The sequence below is a fragment of the Ptiloglossa arizonensis genome, chromosome 9 (genome assembly GCF_051014685.1).
Source record: "Ptiloglossa arizonensis isolate GNS036 chromosome 9, iyPtiAriz1_principal, whole genome shotgun sequence".
Classification (NCBI taxonomy): Eukaryota; Metazoa; Arthropoda; class Insecta; order Hymenoptera; family Colletidae; genus Ptiloglossa; species Ptiloglossa arizonensis.
In genome coordinates this window covers 1,358,264-1,376,891 of record NC_135056.1, presented here as the reverse complement: position 1 = coordinate 1,376,891, position 18,628 = coordinate 1,358,264, and the positions used below count along the sequence as shown (strand labels likewise).

At 33.4% G+C, this 18,628-nt stretch overlaps 1 long non-coding RNA gene and 2 pseudogenes across 1 annotated transcript; all 3 read left to right on the top strand.

Moving 5' to 3' along the window:
* Window positions 1-7,137: 7,137 nt before the first annotated feature.
* LOC143151715 (uncharacterized) lies at window positions 7,138-8,234 on the top strand. Its single transcript, XR_012993410.1, has 3 exons — window positions 7,138-7,280; window positions 7,725-8,005; window positions 8,065-8,234. It is a non-coding gene; the product is annotated as an uncharacterized LOC143151715 (long non-coding RNA).
* Window positions 8,235-14,019: 5,785 nt separating this feature from the next.
* Window positions 14,020-16,922, top strand: LOC143151429 (NADH-ubiquinone oxidoreductase chain 4-like; annotated as a pseudogene).
* Window positions 16,923-17,068: 146 nt separating this feature from the next.
* On the top strand, window positions 17,069-18,280 carry LOC143151428 (NADH-ubiquinone oxidoreductase chain 5-like; annotated as a pseudogene).
* Window positions 18,281-18,628: the final 348 nt, after the last annotated feature.

Sequence of the window (18,628 nt, the reverse complement as noted above, 5' to 3'; positions counted from 1 at the left end):
AAAGCGTGTATATAAGCAATGTTGAATATTTCCTTTACAGCACTAATCTCCATTTTGCCTGCACTACGTATGGTTTATGGTGCAGGTATCGTTGTAGATTTCATACCAGCTATCGTACTTGTCAACTACTTCGTTCTTCTTTCTCTTTCACATGCTGTATATTTAACATAAGCTAGATGTACTATTGATTACTTTTTTTCCGGAATTTCCGATTAGTAGTATGATGACAAAAACTGACATCATGATAAACTGAATTTTGCTCAACCGAGCAATATGTTTAACTACATTAATTTTAGGAGTTTGGTGATATGCTTTTACAGATGTACCCCTAAGACTACATCCTTTAGAAAAATGCGAAAGAAAATCAAATTTTTAGCGGTTTATAAGATCCTTTTAAAGGATAAATTATAATATTTATACGACACGTTAATGTGATACACACTAACCATTAACGAAACTATCAATATATTAACTAATTTTAAAAACATTTATAATTAACATATATTTATTAGCTTTTGTTTATCAATAGTACTATTTCATTATAATCTAATTATAATTAACGCATTAGAAATAGTTATATTGCATTATATTGAACGTAGTCGTTTAAAGCGGACGGCATGTTAAGGTGCAATATTAAGAAGAACGGCGACATGAGAAAGTGGTTTACTATCGGAGCAGCCATAAAGAATCTACATCTTTGGCACGTTGGCTACACCCGGGAAAATTCTCGAGTTACCGTTAGGCTTTATCTAGGCGTCCAGTTGCAACGCACATAGGCAAGAATATTCCTTACACAACTTCAAACAGCACATTTTCATTAAAATAGTTTCTTTTTTAATTAAAAATACAAGCACACTAACAATAAGTAACAGTCCATTGTATTACTTTTCATTTACACAAATTTAACTGAACATTTGAGGACGCACAGCACTGCAACATCATTTCAAAGAGTGCGGTCGTAATAGGTATCTTTTTCTTTTTCTGTGTTGTATCTGTCTGTACATCGTTTTCGGCAATCATTTTGCATGCTCCGGTAACATGTATTTCTTTTTCTTGACGACAAATTCTGCATGTATCTATGTCTGTATTTTTTTGTTTATTATGTATTTTCTATAGTTTCTTGTAACTATAGCCTTATTTTGTATTGCCAAGACAAATCCTTCTGCTTTCAGGAAGATTTGCTCTGTTGTGAGACATTTGTATCATCTTTACCTATGTTTGAGTTTTGCACGATGTTGTAATGTTTGTCGTGTAGTGGCTTGCCCATTTATCTTTTCTTTCTTTTATTGTTAGTACGTGGTTATTGTCTTGTGTATTTTCTTGCTGTAGGTTGAGCGGTGTATATTGTTTGTCTGCTTTTACTATTTTGCCTGATAAAGGTTTTGTTGTGGAAGTAGTTTCTAAGGTTTTACACCTGATTGGTGTGTAGGTTTTGTATGTCCATAAATCCTGTCCGTCCTTCCTTGTAGCTGAATTTCTAACTCTTTCGATGCTTAAGTTTAAGTGTAGTTTACGGTGGACTAAGCTAAGTAAGCTGTGTTCTGTTTAGTCGATTCAGTTCTTCAAGGTTCTTGTTGGATACATAAGGAATGGTACTACATACGTATTGATAGTTTTAAAGATGTTTTTAGAATTTAATTCTAATCGTAGTATTTGTGTAAGTCTTTGTATTTCTTTTTCAATTGCTCCTTGATGTGTCTGTGGTTTATGCTTGTGTTTTCTTCAAACCTAAGGTATTAATACACGTCCTCGGATTTCATGTTCTTTAGTACAGAAGAGTTGCGATTCTCCGACACCCGATTATCCGTAAAATTCGATTAACCGGTATATTTACTTCGACTATCCAGGAAAAGAGATTTTTAATTTTTTTTTACAAAGTCATTTATTACAAACTTCAGTTAAAAATCTATAAAATGCTTTAACAAAATATTATTCTTTTTCGAGAATCTCATCACAATAATCATTCGTATATTCGTTCAGTCGGTATTTATATTGTCGTAAGGTTTGCGGAATGGGAGAAAGATTAATAATCATCGCGGTAAGTTGATGGCCTAATACAGGCGATTGCCTGTCGGAAATTTCGTTGACTTACAATCCAGAGTCAATACCCTGGTTTTGTTTATTCTCAGGGCATGAAAGTAAGCGAGTGTTGGCGAGGTGATAGAGTTAAGGAAATAACAACAGACGAGTCGTTTCATGAAAGTACAAATTTATAATAATATGCTGGAATGGGTGATTATCGTTTGCTGGCTAATAAATCTTGCACTTTTTCTTTGTGTGGTCCTGCCGCTATGGAGACTCTCAGTACGAACGATACGTGTTTCATTGGCTTCTTGGTCATTGTTTCCTTTTCCGTGTTTCTTTCTTTTCGTATTTCTTATTCCCGTGGTGTTTATGTCGGATACCGATTTAAGCCTGTTGGTTATGACAGTTTTTTTTCTTTTTCTAAAACAGCAAATATATTATTAGATATTTTCATGACTTAGAAGGGAACATTGTAGGGTGTTTTGAGAGTCAACTACTGCCAAAGGATGCCATTAAACTACTACCCGGAGAGAATCCGAAGTGTTTGGAAAAGACGAGCAAGTGTGAAATAAGAGCGATTGAGATACCGTCATACTGGGAAATTTTAGGCGTACGTGACCAGACGCATGGAGTGAGAAAGATTAAAAATTAGAATGAAAGGGAATTAATGCCTGTGTGGATATAAAGTGCGAGAGAAGAGTGTTTAGGGTAGCAGTCATTGTTGGAAAATTGTCGAAGCGTGTCGTGTCATCTAATGAAAGAATAGCGTGGTCAGCGTAGTTAGTGTAGTTATTAATTGTGTGCTTTGTCAAGGTTTTGTTCCTACTACTATCGCACGTATTATATATCCTAGAGCTCTATTCACTCTTATTTTATAACCATCAGCACTAAATAAATTCCTACATAATTAATATACATTATTAATTTTTGCTTTCAGTTGAAGTTTTATTGATCAGCTGGAAAAATGTTTAAATGAAATTGGATGCTAAAATATTATATTAATGGCTGCAAACGCTAACTCTATCAGTTGGTTTTCAAACGAATTCAATGTTTCTGGTAATAAATTGGGAGAATCAGCCTTATCTAATAATTTGGTGGTATTAAATAGACCCAATAGTATATTAACATACTCTAGTGTTCATGAAGAGTCGAATGTTGATATCTCTTTATCTGGTAGTAATATTGGTCTTTCGGTTACTTCTTGCAGTGGTATTCATTTGATTTCGACATATGATTTTAATTTGATCCCTTTTTAGATCTATACATAAGAGCCGTACTTTAAATTTTACTCCCGTAGCAGAGATTTTAATGTTAGGTCTGCGGATTAGGACAAGTTTTATTTTATGGTAGAAAATAAGTTTGATATGGCAAATATAAATTTTTGTATGCTACTAAATTTCAACGAAATTTTGAAGAAAATTATTGACAAACTTAGCGATATATGCTCTTGTTCCATACGAAAAAAAAAGAGAATGGCAAATTTGGTTTCGTGGTGGAACGAGGAACCCTCATTGCTTCGTAGACAGGTTCGTTCTAAGAGATAATTGACCAGGGCTTGGCGTCTTCACCTTGAGTAAGTGCTTTAACGGTATTGTAAACAGTATAGATTTGCAAAAAATACATACACTCAAGAAATTAAAAATGTAAAACATTGTTCTGGAAAAGATTTGTGAAAGAAACAGTTAGTTGGGATCCATGGGGTATAACACACACACACACACACACACACACACACACACACACACACACACACACACACACACACACACACACACACACACACACACACACACACACACACACACACACACACACACACACACACACACACACACACACACACACACACACACACACACACACACACACACACACACACACACACACACACACAATATATATATATATATATATATATATATATATATATATATATATATATATAATAGTTAAAAACAAAATCTGTAATAGATATAATGTGGAATCGGTTTTGATGACTTCTGAAGTAAGAATCACCATATAGGGAATCTGTGTTGACATTGTGTCGTAAATTTGCCTGTAGAGAATATTCGGCGTTTGAACAATGAATATTTTAATAATAACACAAAAAAAGATATTATTTATAATGAAACTAAGTATAAGAAGGCTCCTGGCTCTGACGGTTCCGAAACTGAAATAATAAAAAGTGTGTGGAAAGCTAACAGACGATTGGAAGATGGTGATTCGACGCGCGGAGAACAGTGCTTGGCACGTAGTGAAACGGATCAGGGCGATCGGGTTTCAGGTGGTACTCCATGCAATAGAGGTGCTGGCAATACACTGACCTCGGAAGAGTCGCCATTCCCTCTTATATGGGTGGGTGAGGCTAATGTCGAGGTGAAGTTTCAGAAGAAATATCTGGGGCTGGTCCTCGATAATCACTGACGTTTTGAGGAGCATTTCTGATTGCTAGCTCTACGATTGCAGAGAATTGTCGATGCTTTAGGTCGACTTCTCCCTACCCTGTAGGGTCTGAGCTATCGTATTCGCCTCTCCTAAACGGGTATGGTCCAGTCGGAAGTCCTGTACGGAGTCACCGTCTGGGCTGACAACTTAGTGGCTCTTAATGCAGCCAGACGGTGTTGCGTCGGATTTACAAGCGGATGGCGCTCATGGCTATAGAACCATGTCCTACGAGGCGGCGACCATGAGTACCGCTTGAAGCGGCCGGACAGAATCTGTACTGTGCGGTAGCATGCACTGCTAGGTCTGGCATTTGAGAGCTTCCACCTCGTGCCCAGCCAGGAATTCTCTTCGCTCGCGAGCTCACAATCGGCTCTTCTAGAAAGATGCGTGCAAGCTTGTGAACAGATTCAGCGGGGAAAGCCCCGACATGGACGGTCACCATCTTGTGGGACATGTTCCTATAGCTGCGAGCGACCTGCAGCATCAACCGCTAATGGACGTAACACCGTTTCGCTGCACTGGGAGCCTAGATCGCCAGCCCAGACGGCGATTCTGTACAAGGTCATCGACTGGACCACATCCATGCAAGGGGCAAGGAACAGATCACTCGGATCCCGAAGATTAGGGTAGATGCCAGCCCAGAGCGCCGACAATGTCCTCCAACCGTGGGAACAATCGAAAATTTCTCTCAAAACACCAGTGGCTGTTGAGGATCAGCCCCAAATATTTCATCCGGAACTTCACCTCGACGTTGACCTCACCCACCCTGGTCAGGGAGAGTGGCGGCTCCTGCCGGGTCAGTGTACCGCCAGTCTTATAAAGTGCCACTTGCAACTCTATTCCCTTAATCCGTTTAACTACGTGCCGAGCAACGTCCTTCGAATTGTGTCTAATGCGAAACCGCGTAACCGTCGATCGCCCAAGTCCTCGTAAAAGCCTAACATTGTAAACACATGCTAAGAATCATTCTGTGAATTATACGTTAAAGTATTAAACGATCAAAGCGTGTATATAAGCAATGTTGAAGATTATTAAAGCGCATTTTGTAGCCGCGAACAATTTCCAATATAACGTTCCCATTATTCGCATTTCGTTTACTGTTCCTGCTTAAAACTCTGACTCTTGCCTTAGAATCTGACTCAGTTATGGAACCTTTCAAATTTCTTTCATACAACTCAAGTAGTAATTCATCATTTGACACATCGTTTGGTACATCATAACATATAACTTTAGCACCTTAATCCTACCTTCCTGGAAACACACAGTCTTTGATTTTATTTTTCTCGCTCATTCCACAGCTACTCTCTTCCCGGCTAAGACGCGGGCGAAGGTTCGAGGTGCCATACTAATGCGTCTCCGCCCGCCGCTCTTAGAGGAGCCTATTCAAGTTCATGCGAGTCCGTTCTCGTTTCCGTCCCGCGGTCTCCTTCTGTAAAGCTACGGTTTCGCTGAAGCAAGCCACGTCCTTCCACTTTCTCTTACTACCGAGTATGGCTCTTACTACGTCCGACAGTGAGGGATCCGCCGCAATCGTGTCGACCAGGACACAACGCCCACCCACTCAGGCTGGGCACACTTTCACGGTGTGCTGCACCGTGTCTTGGTCTTCTGGACAGTATCAGCTTCACACTGTCGTATCCTTGCCTATATGGCGCAGGTACCACCCGAAGCATCCATGCCCGGACAGCACTTGCACCATAGGTAGGTGAGGGAGCCGTTGCCTCTACCTAGCCACTCCTACAGGAATAGCCGCACAGCCCTGATAGTCTACTGGTCAAACATCGGTTTGACCAGCTGTTGCTGTCACTGTAGCAGCATACACTGCCGGGCGTAGCGTCTGACGGCTTCCACCTCCCGTTCTGCTAGGACCACCATCCGCCTGCGCATCCGATAGCAAGTCCAGCGGGGGTTTCCCCTCCAGAACGGTCTCCGCCTTGTAGGACGTTGACCTACAGGCAACCTGCAATGCCAGCCGCTTATGGACCCGGCGAAGCAGGATCTGGCTGCACCTGGAAGTGGCTAAGTTGCCCAACCAAACAGGTCTATTGAATTGACCATGCCTGCGAAGAGGCGGCGAACCCGGTCGCTCGGGTCCCGGAAGTGCAGAGGAACCGGCCCAGAAGGTCGACTATTCTCTCTAACCGAAGGACCAGGGACCGGAAATGACACTCAAATTGCCAGTGGCTGTTGAGCATCAGTCCCAGATACTTTATCTGGGACGTTATCTTGACAACGATTACGTCCACTCGGATCAGGGGAAGGGCGGGGAGGGGGGGGCGACTTTCCCCGAGTTGCCGGATCGCTAGCATCTCGGTTTTATGGAGAGCTACCTCCAGCCACCTTCCCCTGTTCCGGTCGACAACGCGCCGGGCACCGTCCTCGGCCCACTGAATAGCTCTTGGATTGGAGAATCCTCGAGCATTGACCTTAGATATTCGTCTAGTTCTGTTTTACATGCCTGTGTCTGCCTCGAAGGTTCAACAAACATGGCCACCATGGGCGCGGGATTGGAATATAATCAATCAGCACGTCGACGCGGAGTAATTCCACGGGAGTAGACTACCAATTTGATACCAGAGTAAGTTCCAGTCATCCCTTTTGGTATAGGTAAGACCTTTCTAAATCTCTACCGGCTTTGCAGGTCGGTACTCGAGTTGATAGTGCAGTTCACCCACCGAGGTATTACCTCTAGCCTGCGATATAGGCTATACCACTGCCTGATATAGGCAGGCTGTCCATTCCTCGGTTAAATTTATAAAAATTTGGTCAAAAACACACTGGTGGCGAGTTTGGGAAGCACAGCGACGAAGGTAATACGCAGACGGTTTGATTCCGCTTAAATATATGGATTTGGGGTTAGTTTCCCTCTGTTGGCGAGTACAGGAAGCATCCCCACAGATGTATAGATAGGCGGTCAGTTTCAGTTTAGGTTGAAATTAGATAAATTAGAAAACACGAAGAAGTTTCAAAAATATTTAAAATACAGGAATGTAATTTATTAAATTCAACTTCAATCTTGGAAAAAGGTTTGCGATTAATTGATCGTATACTTGTAAACAATTATTAATCTACAATGTTTAATTTTATTTTGTTTTTATTAGGCATCGAACAGATTTAAAAGTTCCGTTGTGTAATATTTGTTCACTTATAGAATTTACAGAAAAATTTGAAATTTTTCGTGTAAGAAACATTATTCTTTCCAAAATTTATTGTTCTTTTGTTGTCTTTCATCAATTATAAACATTTTATTTTAGGTAGTAGGTACAACTTCTGAAACATGTGCACGATTGTTAGCAGAAAAAAGATTTTACCACTTCAGATACATAGTTGATGAATGCCATAAATCTGTAGACAATAAGAAGTTAAAGTTTATTTTGCAAACCTTTGTAATCCATGTTCCTAGAATTGTTGGATTATCTGTACCATTGTTTAATTTAATGGAAGAACCTGGATGGTTAGGCCTCGCAATAGAAAAAATAAAAACTCTATTTCAATGTGAATTTGAAACAGATAGTGATATATTACTTATACTGCGGTAAGTATGATCTCTTAAAAAATCATACTTCCACATAATTATAGTGATTTTTTAAATAGTTACAGTCCTAAATCTAACGAGTATGAAGTGGAATATTCCAATACTGAAAAAGAAGAAGTGCATATACTATTGAGAATTAAACATTACATGTTCTGGAAGAGTTTTATGAAGATATTCAAAAAACACTGGACCTCAGAGAAAAACCCTTTGAGATGATGCAGGATTTGTTACTTATACTAGAAACTCTTCTCATTGTCTATTTATGTAATTGAAAAGAATACAGCATAGAAAATAAGAAGAGGTTTTTAAAAGATTTAGAACTACGCAAATGTAATTTATTAAATTCAACTTCAATCGTACAAAATAAAGTATATAATCTTTAAATATAAAGTATAGATCAACAATTTTTTAAACATGATTCTGTTTTCAGAAAAGTCAATTTTAAATATTTGTTAGGTATGCGTCTGATTCAATACGATATGGCTAACATATCTTACCATTACTCGTGTTCTTATATTGTTGTTAAACATTGGTTATAGCATAGTATTATTTGGTTTAATTGGCTCTAACTAGTTAGATGGTAATTGTTAAAAGAACATACATGTAGAGGATGTTAACAAAAGTGTGAAATCATATTTCAGTAACAATTCTTCATGTCAATATAAATCAAATATTTTTCTTCATTTTGTAATCTGAGATTTCATTAGTGATATAAACATTCAAAATTTTTATGCCTGCGATGGTCGCAGGCATGTTTTCTTTTTGTATTTATTGAAACAAATTTAATGTGTATCAACAGTCACATCAATAAACTTTAACTGCTTATAATATAAGCTATTCAGATTGCAAAATAATATAGGATCTTCTCACACAAAGAATTGATGCTAAAATAATCATTAATTTTCTCCTGTAGAAAATCCATCAACTTGTACTCTCGGTTACATGATACCCTGTATATATGTATATGTATATTAATGAATAATTTATATATAATTATGTATATAGGATGAAGCTCTTGAAATTATTACTTTGATTTATGTCAATATTATATTAAGTACTATTGGTAAGCAGAATTTATTCAACACAATCTTTATTTTCACGATGCAAGTCGATATGAGACAATTCTTATTATAGAGATAAACAGCACTGACGAAATTTATATCTATGAAGTATGCAGTGAATGTGTAGTCCACTTCCTTAATTAATTCCGGATTGTGTGATTATTTTTCATAAGAAAATGAAACCACACAGGTTCTCACATGCCCGTGTAAACAGTTATTCCTATCCTTAATTTTAGTTCTTTGTTGATGGTTACTATGGCTATGTTTAATGTTATTATGTAAAAAGGCTTTAAATGTTTTCAATGAAAAATGAGCAATTCATTTTCAACTATTTACATTTCTAATAGTTAATCAAATGTGGTAATTACACCATCGACTACTTGTCGTTCCTTTTTCTTGTCACTTTATTATTCTTATAAACAACCATACTAACCTTTGACGGATACATTCCAATCAATTATTTTATTATTCTGCTACATATATTAATCACTTCAACAAGAAAGATCGCTTTGAAACCATATAATTCATATAAAATTCAAATATAAATGCATTTAATCAAGTTATATAAAAATATCTATAATATACGTTTTATATCTAGAGTGTTAACTGAAATATAGAACATGTTGTCACCCCTGAGTGAATATGGCACTTCTGGGATGCTAGGACGGCGTAGGTCATCACTTCCTGAGGAATATGGCGTTTCCAAGGTACTAGGACGCCGTCAGTGATCCACTCCGAAGGACTATGGCATTTCCGGGATGCCAGAACGCCGGCGGTGCCTCCCCCCCCCCTCCCTCCCTCCCGGCCCGTAAGGCAGTATGGCACTTCCGGGTTGCTTTTATCGCAGAGCAATACAACCACGCCACCAGTGTTTTTGACTAGATTTTGACACATTTAACCGGGAAATGGACCGCCCGGGAATTGTCACTCGAACGCATCACGCGACGGTGCAGGGACGACCAATCACCTCCCGTTCTAGGAGGACTTGACTTGACCTATTCGAACGCAGACAGTCTTGTGCTTCGGCCAAGACTCCTCGGGTCGGGAGCCAAGCCCCACCCGCCTCAACGGTTGTACACCGGATTGGGTTGAATTTGAGGTGGCAGTAAAGGTTCGCCGCCGTCACCCTCCAAACTGTATGATTGTTAGACAAAAAAGTAGATGCCCGAACATCAGGCAAAAGTAGTATCGCTGGTACAGCGAGGTACAGCAAGTTCCTTCCCTAAGAAATAGACTTCGAACACACTATATACTACATGACACCTCCAAGGTATCAAATCCAACCAGTGAGCATGATTTATTTATAGGACGGCTGCCAGATACCCCGGAGGTGCAAAATTTCTAGCGGTACGTTTTTACAGACTGCTGTCTGGCATTACGGAGGTGCAAAAGCAATCCCAGAAGAGTCGATTTTCCTACCAATGGCTGCCTGGCACCTCCAGGGTGTCAGAATACAACCAATGAGCATGATTTACCTACATGAAGGCTTCCTGGTACACCGAAGGCGCCAAAATGCCTAGCGGGACCGATTTTCAGACAGTTGCCTGGCACCTCGGAGCTGCAAAAACACTTCCAAAGGCTGGGACTTTGAAATTTTCGACACTCAAATATACAGCGTAATATTTTTGGACAGGTTATATTGATAAAAATGTTTGCGACCTCGATGTTGAATTAAGATGAAGGAGTTTGAATGTTAAGTCTGTTCGATTTTTAATATCTTACACGATTTGAGTTCAGATCGGTCTAAGCCCCATCGGTTTCTACCGATAATTAAATTCAATATGTTTGTACGAAAGGACTATGTATTTTGAATAATCATAAATTAAATAAATTAATTTAATGTTATTGTAGGAAAATAGTGTATTAAATTTAGAATTTAATTAAATATGTGAGTTTTATATAAATAATAATTTATTCGTTGAGGATGTATTTGTTTGTATAATTTAATTTTTTATTTAATTTTGATAATGTTGGTTTTAGCTAGGGTTGCATTTTTATCTATTTTGGAGCGTAAGTTATTAAGTTATATTCAGTATTGTAAAGTTCCTAGTAAGATATTTTATTTAGAGAAGATTAATTATTATATATACGAGGGCAGTCCGATAAGTACTTAGCCTACAAAAGAAAAACGAAAATTTTGGAAAAGTGGCATTTTATTTCTCTATATAGTCTCCTTTCAGCTCGATACACTTGACCCAGTGATGCTCCAACTTCTTTAACCCGTCTGAAAAATACGTTATCTGGAGGTCTGCAAAGTAGGCCTCCATGGTGGTGATAACCTCCTCATTCGACTCAAATTTCTGCCCAGCGAGTGACTTTTTCAAGTTTGGAAACAAAAAGAAGTCGCACGGGGCTAAATCTGGAGAATACGGTGGATAGGGCAGCAGTTCGTAGCCTGATTCGACTAACTTGACCGTGGCGACGGCCGAGGTGTGAGCCGGTGGGTTGCCATGGTGAAAGAGCACTTTTTTCTTCGCCAAGTGGGGCCGTTTTTCCTGCAATTCGGCGTCGAATCGGCCCAATAAACCGGCATAGTAGAGCCCTGTGACCGTTTTGCCCTTGTTCAGGTAGTCGATGTAGATCACACCTTTTGAATCCCAAAAAACAGTGGCCCTCAGTTTTCCAGCCGATAGGACAGACTTTTCGCGTTCTTCGGGGCACGTTCGCCGGGTGAAGTCCACTGTTTCGACTGTTCCTTTGTCTGTGGTGTGTACCAGTGGATCCATGTTTCATCGACAGTCACGAAAAGACGCAAAAACTCTTTCGGATTGCGCCTAAACAGCATCAAACACTGCTCTGAAGTGATCTCACAGTTGCGCATGTTGTCCGGAGTAAGCAAACGCGACACCCATCGCGCCGACAGCTTTCTCATGCTCAATATTTCATGCAGGATATGACCCACGCGGTCTTTTCAGATGCCTACTGTCTCAGCTATCTCGCGCACCTTCAATCGGCGGTCTGCCAATACGAGATTGTGAATTTTTTTCACGTTATCCTCCGTAGTAGCCGTTTTCATCAAAAACCGACGTGCGACGACGTTAAAACTCGTTAAACCAATTTTTGACGGTCGCCATCGAAGGAGAAGAGTCACCGTAGACAACATCCAAGCGCTCTTTGATTTTGCTGCGCGATTTTCCTTCCAAAAACAAAAATCGAATCACCGACCGATATTGCTCTTTTTCCATTTTTCTAAAATACGCGGACACACCCGCTTCCACACGCGGTCAAAACAAAACTACGAGTCCGATTCGGCTGAAATTTTGACAGTAGCTGTCTACAAGAATGTACTACACGGTAGTAAATTTTTCTTGCGATCGTGGTGACCATCGGGTGGTGAAGCAAAGTATTTATCGGACCGCCCTCGTATTTGATGAACCCGATGAGTATTTTGGTATTATCATTTTTGTTATGGTTATTGATACCTTTGTACAGAGGTTTGATATTTTAAAATTTTAATTTTATGATTTTATTGAGTTTGATGAGAGTTGGAGTTTATCCAGTTATATTAATAAGTTAATTGTCTAATAGGAATTATTCGTTATTAGGAGCTATTCGATCTGTTGCTCAATCAATTTCTTATGAAGTAAGATTATTTTTGATGATATTTACAGTAATAATAATGGTTGAAAGGTATTCATTTTATGATTTAGTAAAATTTCAAAAGAAAATAAATTTTTTTTTAATGTTATACCTTTATATTTTATATTATTAATAAATTTATTAATTGAGTTAAATTCGACTCTTTTTGATTTGATTGAAAGAGAGAGTGAGTTAGTTTCTGGGTTTAATACTGAGGATTTTAGAAGATTATTTGTATTAATTTTTATATCTGAATAAATATCATTAATATTATAGTTATGAGTGTATTAATTAGTTTAATATTTTTTGGTGGTTATTATTATACTTTTATATTTAATTTAATTTATATTTTTTATGTGGGTTTAATTGTTTGAGTTCGAGGGGTTTTACCCCGAATTCATTATGAAAAATTAATAAGAATATGTTGAAAAAGTTTTTTATCTTTGTCATTAATTTATATTTTATTTATTTTTGGGGTTAAAGATTTACTAAATACTTTGATTTAATATGAAAATAATTAAATTAATAGAAAATTTTATTTCTAGTCTATATTTTTAAAATGTATGCTAATATAGCTTATTAATCATTTATGATAAAGTTTTAGTAGATTATCTCATATTAGATTTATAAAAGGGGTAATAATGAAGAATGAGAAATATAAAATTGAAACAAATTTGTTTATAGATGTGAATGGGTATTCAATTAGTTGTCCTCCTAATCATGTTAATAAAATAAATGAGTTGATGAATATTCAGAATATAATTTGATTGATTCAGTAAAATTTACATAATGAAATTGAATGACTTTGATGCATAAGGGGTATAATTATTAGAATTATAATTGATATAATTAATACAATTACTCCCCCTAAATTATTTGGGATTCCTTGTAGGATTGAGGAAGCGAATAAAAAGTATTATTCAGGTTTGATGTGAATTATTTATAAGATTGGCTTGAATAAAATTATCAGAATCTCTTAAGAATATTGGTAATTTGGTAATAATAATAAAATTTAGATAAATAAATATAATAAATCCTAGAAGGTCTATGATTGAAAATAATGAATGGAAAAAAATGTTGTAATAATTTCTATTTAATCCAGTTGGGTTATTTGTACCTGATGAGTAAAGAAAAAATAAATGAAGAATTATTATGAATAGAGTGATAAAGGGTAAAATAAAGTGTAGAGAATAGAATCGATTTGAAGTTGCCTTATCAATTGAGAATCCCCCTCAAATTCATTCTACAATATTTATCCCAATGAATGGGATTTCTGATAGAAGGTTAGTAATAACTGTAGCCCTTCAAAAAGATATTTGACCTCATTATAGAGCATAACCTAAAAATACTGTGGCTATTGATAAAATATAAATTATGAGGCCTATTGTTCATATGAAGGTAGTTTGAATGAATGGTAATAAATTCCACGTCTGATATGAATGCATATAATATATTGATGCGTATATGCATATAAAGTACTCGTATATTGATGCTCCATTTATGTGAATGAATCGGTTTGATCATCCTCAGTTGACATTTTTTATAATATAATTAATACTTTCAAATGCTAAAAAAATGTTTGGGCAGTAATGTATTGATAAAAGTAATCCTGAGATAATTTGGATCATTAAATATAATCCTAGACATGATCAAAAATTTCATCATAGGTTAATATTTATTGGGGTAAGGAGTTTGATTAATGAGTGGTTTATTATTTTAAGTAATTCGTTGTTATGTTTATAAGATATTTTCATAGAATTGTAATATTCGAAGAGGTAAATCTTTTCTTGATGAGATATTCACTGAGATTAATAATATAAAAAATATGTATATAATTGATATTATTGTTAAAGGTAAGTAAGAGTTAAAATAAATTTTGAACCTATAATTTATATTATAATTTAAGTTTACGTTGTAGTTTATGGAAATATAAATTAGTCATACAAATCTAACAAAGAATATATGTTGAATCTAATAATTGAAATATATGTAAATATTTATATTTATTAAAGAAATTTGATATAGATTTTGCAATAATCTAGTAAAATATAAAAATATAATTATTATTCCTCCTGTTAGAGAAATGAAAATGATGTAGATAAATAGATCGATATTTACACCCCCCCCCCACAGACACATTAAATTAAGAATTAAAAATAGGTTGAACAATATTATATAATTTAGTGGGGAAATTTTTTTTGAGAAGATAAGGGTTATTAATAGATATATTGGGCAGGTAATTAATATATATATATATATCATGTTAATAAAATAAATGAGTTGATGAATATTCAGAATATAATTTAATTAATTCAGTAAAATTTACATAATGAAATTGAATGAATTTGATGCATAAGGTGTATAATTATTAGAATTATAATTGATATAATTAATATAATTACTCCCCCTAAATTATGCGATAACATATATATATATATATATATATATATATATATATATTAAAAATATATGTTATATATATATATATATATATATATATATATATATATATATATATATATTAAAAATTAATATATTTTTAATATTATATTTCAAAAATAATTTAAATAAAATGTTAATTTTGGGGATTAAATATATTAAGTTTTTAATTTTTTTGAAAATTTGTTGGAATTAAAGTAGTTTAATTTAAAACATTAATTTTGTAAATTAAGATTATTTCTATAATTGTTAATAAATTTGATAGAATAGAGAATTTGTTTAAGATTTAATTTATAAAATATATATATATATAATAGTTTTAATTTTGTTATTTAAATATAAAGATTACTTTATAATGACTTTGATTAGAGCAGAGTTTTTAATTGTAATAAATTTGATATTTATTTTTACATATGAATTTAATAGTAATAATAGTTGAATTATTTTGTATTATATAGTGTTTTCCGTTAATGAAAGAGTTTTTGGTTTGTTTTTAATAATTAATTTGAATAATGTATATGGTAATCAGAAGGTTTATTTTATGAATATATTGAATTATGACAATAATGTTAGTGTTTAGAATTTTAATATTAGTATTAGTAGCAGTTACAACAAATTTTAATTGAATTATTTTATTAAGAAATTTATTTTTAATAAATTCATTTTTAAATTTAATTATTTAAGCAAGGTAGGTTTAGGGAGTGGAACAAAATTGCGATGAATTTGGTTGGATTTTGTTATTTGAATATGTTATTATTAATATTATTGGTGTGGATTTTTAGATTAGTATTTATAATTTTGAGAGGAAATAAGAATTGTTTTTTGTTAAGGCATGGTATATTTTTGGTTTTGATGATAACCTTTTTGAGATTAAATTTAATAAGTTTTTTTTTTTTCGAAGCAAGGCTATTATTAATTTTTATAATAATTATCTATTGAGGAAAAAGTGAATTTCGTATTATATCTGTTTATTATCTCATATTTTACACTTTATTTTGTTAGTTCCCCTTTATATCTTTTATATTTTTTCTTAGTAAAAGATTTAATAGATTAGAATTTATGATGATGGAATTTATGAATATAAAGTTAAACAATTGTTATTATATTTATGTGATAATAATATTTTTAGTAAAAATTCCTGTGTATATATTTCATGGGTGGTTATTAAAAAAGCTCATGTTGAGGCTCCTGTTTAAGGTTCAATAATTTTAGCTTCAATTGTGTTAAAGTTAGGGTCTAATGGATTAATTCGATTTTTATTAATTTTTACGCATAATTCTATTAAAATTAGATTATATATTGTTGTTTTTAGATTGATTGGGAGGGTAATTTTAAGTTTGGTTTGTGTTCGTCAGACTCATCTGTTGTTCATATAGATGTATTGATTTTAGAGGTTTATAGATGTTTAAAAACTGGAATAATTGGAGGTTATATTATAATGATTTCTCATGGGTTGTGTTCGTCAGGAATATTTTATATGGTAAATTTGATTTATGAAAAACCTAATGGGTGTTTGTTATTGATTAGTAAAGGGTTGTTAAATATGTTTCCTTCAATAGGTTTAATGTGATTTTTACTTTGTATTTCTAATAGGTCTGCTCCAATTTCTTTAAATTTAGTAGGTGAAATTATTTTATTAATAAATTTAGTGGTTTGATTAAAATTATTATTGGTTTTATTAATAATTGTGTTTTTCAAATTTTATGTATTCAATTTATATGTTTATTTATATTTTTCATGGGAAGTGTAATTATTATTATAAGTATGATAGTGAATATTTTGTATTTGATTATATAGTGGTATTAATACATTGGGTTCGTTTAAATTTAGGTTTTTAAATTTAATGTTATTTTGTAACTAAATTTAAATAGTTTAATTAAAATATTTATTTGTGGAATCAAAGATATAAGTATTATACTAAATTATAAATTTTTTTTGGTATATTTTTATTTTAATATTTACGGTAAGAATATTATTTATATTTATGAGATTATATATTTATATTTTAAAGATTGATTTAATTATAGAATGAGTATTAATAAATTTGAATTCAGTGAAGTTTAATTTTTTGATTTATATAGATTTTATAAGATTGATATATTTGAGAGTGGTATTGATAATTTCTTCAATAGTTTTGGTTTATAGAATGAGTTGTATGAAAGGAGATAAGTGATGGTTTAAGTATTTATTATTACGGTTTATTTTATCTATATGTGTAATAATGATCGGTTAAGTATTTATACCGATATCTTGATCGGTTTAAGTATTTATTATTACGGTTTATTTTATCTATATGTGTAATAATTATGAGCCCTAGGGTTTTAGGTATTTTGGTTGGGTGAGATGGATTAGGATTGATTTCATTTTGTTTGGTAATTTATTATCAAAATTCAATTTCGATGAATTCAGGAGTGTTAACGGTTTTATGTAATCGAGTTGATGATGTATGTTTATTAATGTTAATTGTTTTGTGTTCGATTAGTGGATCTTGATGTTTTATATTCATATGTAAGATGAGAAATTTAATAATTTTAATGTTATTAATTTGTAGTATAACTAAAAGTGTTCAGATGCCTTTTTCTCCTTGATTACCTGCAGCAATAACAGCTCCTATTTCGTCTTTGGTTTATCCTTCTACTTTAGTAACAGCTGGAATTTATTTATTAATTCGGTATAATGAAATAATTATATTATATGAGATAAATTATTATTTAATAATGATTTCTAGAATAACGATGTTAATGGCTGGGTTTATAGCAAATTTTGAGTTTGATTTAAAAAAAATGATTGCTTTATCAACTTTGAGACAATTAGGGTTTATAGTAATGATTTTAAGTTTAGGTTATAAGGAGTTAGCTTTCTTTCATCTAATTATTCATGCTTTATTTAAATCTAATATGTTTATATGTGCGGGAGATTTTATTCATAGTATAATAGGAAATCAGGATATAGGAAAGTATGGGGGTTTAATTAAGGTATTTCCATTGAAGGGAAAAATATAATTTATCGATAATGTTAATTGTTTATATTTCTACTTTTTTAACTATTTGTTATAGAGTTCGTGTAATTAGGCGAATTTTATTTAAAAAAGAATGAAATGTGGGTGCTTTATTGAATTTTGGGGAAAATGAGTTTATAATAAGTTCTATGTTTATAATATTATTTTTTATAGTTTTTTATAGTTGATTATTTATGAATATATTTATAAGTAAATTTGTGGATATATTGATATATTTTGATAAATATATAGTGTTAAAATTATATTTAATTGGGGGGTTAATAAGAATAATTTTTAGTAAGGTTTAGAAATTAAATAAGTTATTAATTAAGTTATTAAAATTTCTTATAAGAATATTTTATTAAAATTTTTTATTTAAGAATTTTTATGAATATTTATTTAGTTTAATTTATAGGTATGAAATGTGTATTGAAAAGGGGTGATCTGAGTTACTGTATGGGTTCAATGTTTATCAATTAATGAAATTAAATGAATTAATTAGTAGCCATAGTTTTACTTAATATATTTTGTTTAAATAGCTTAAAA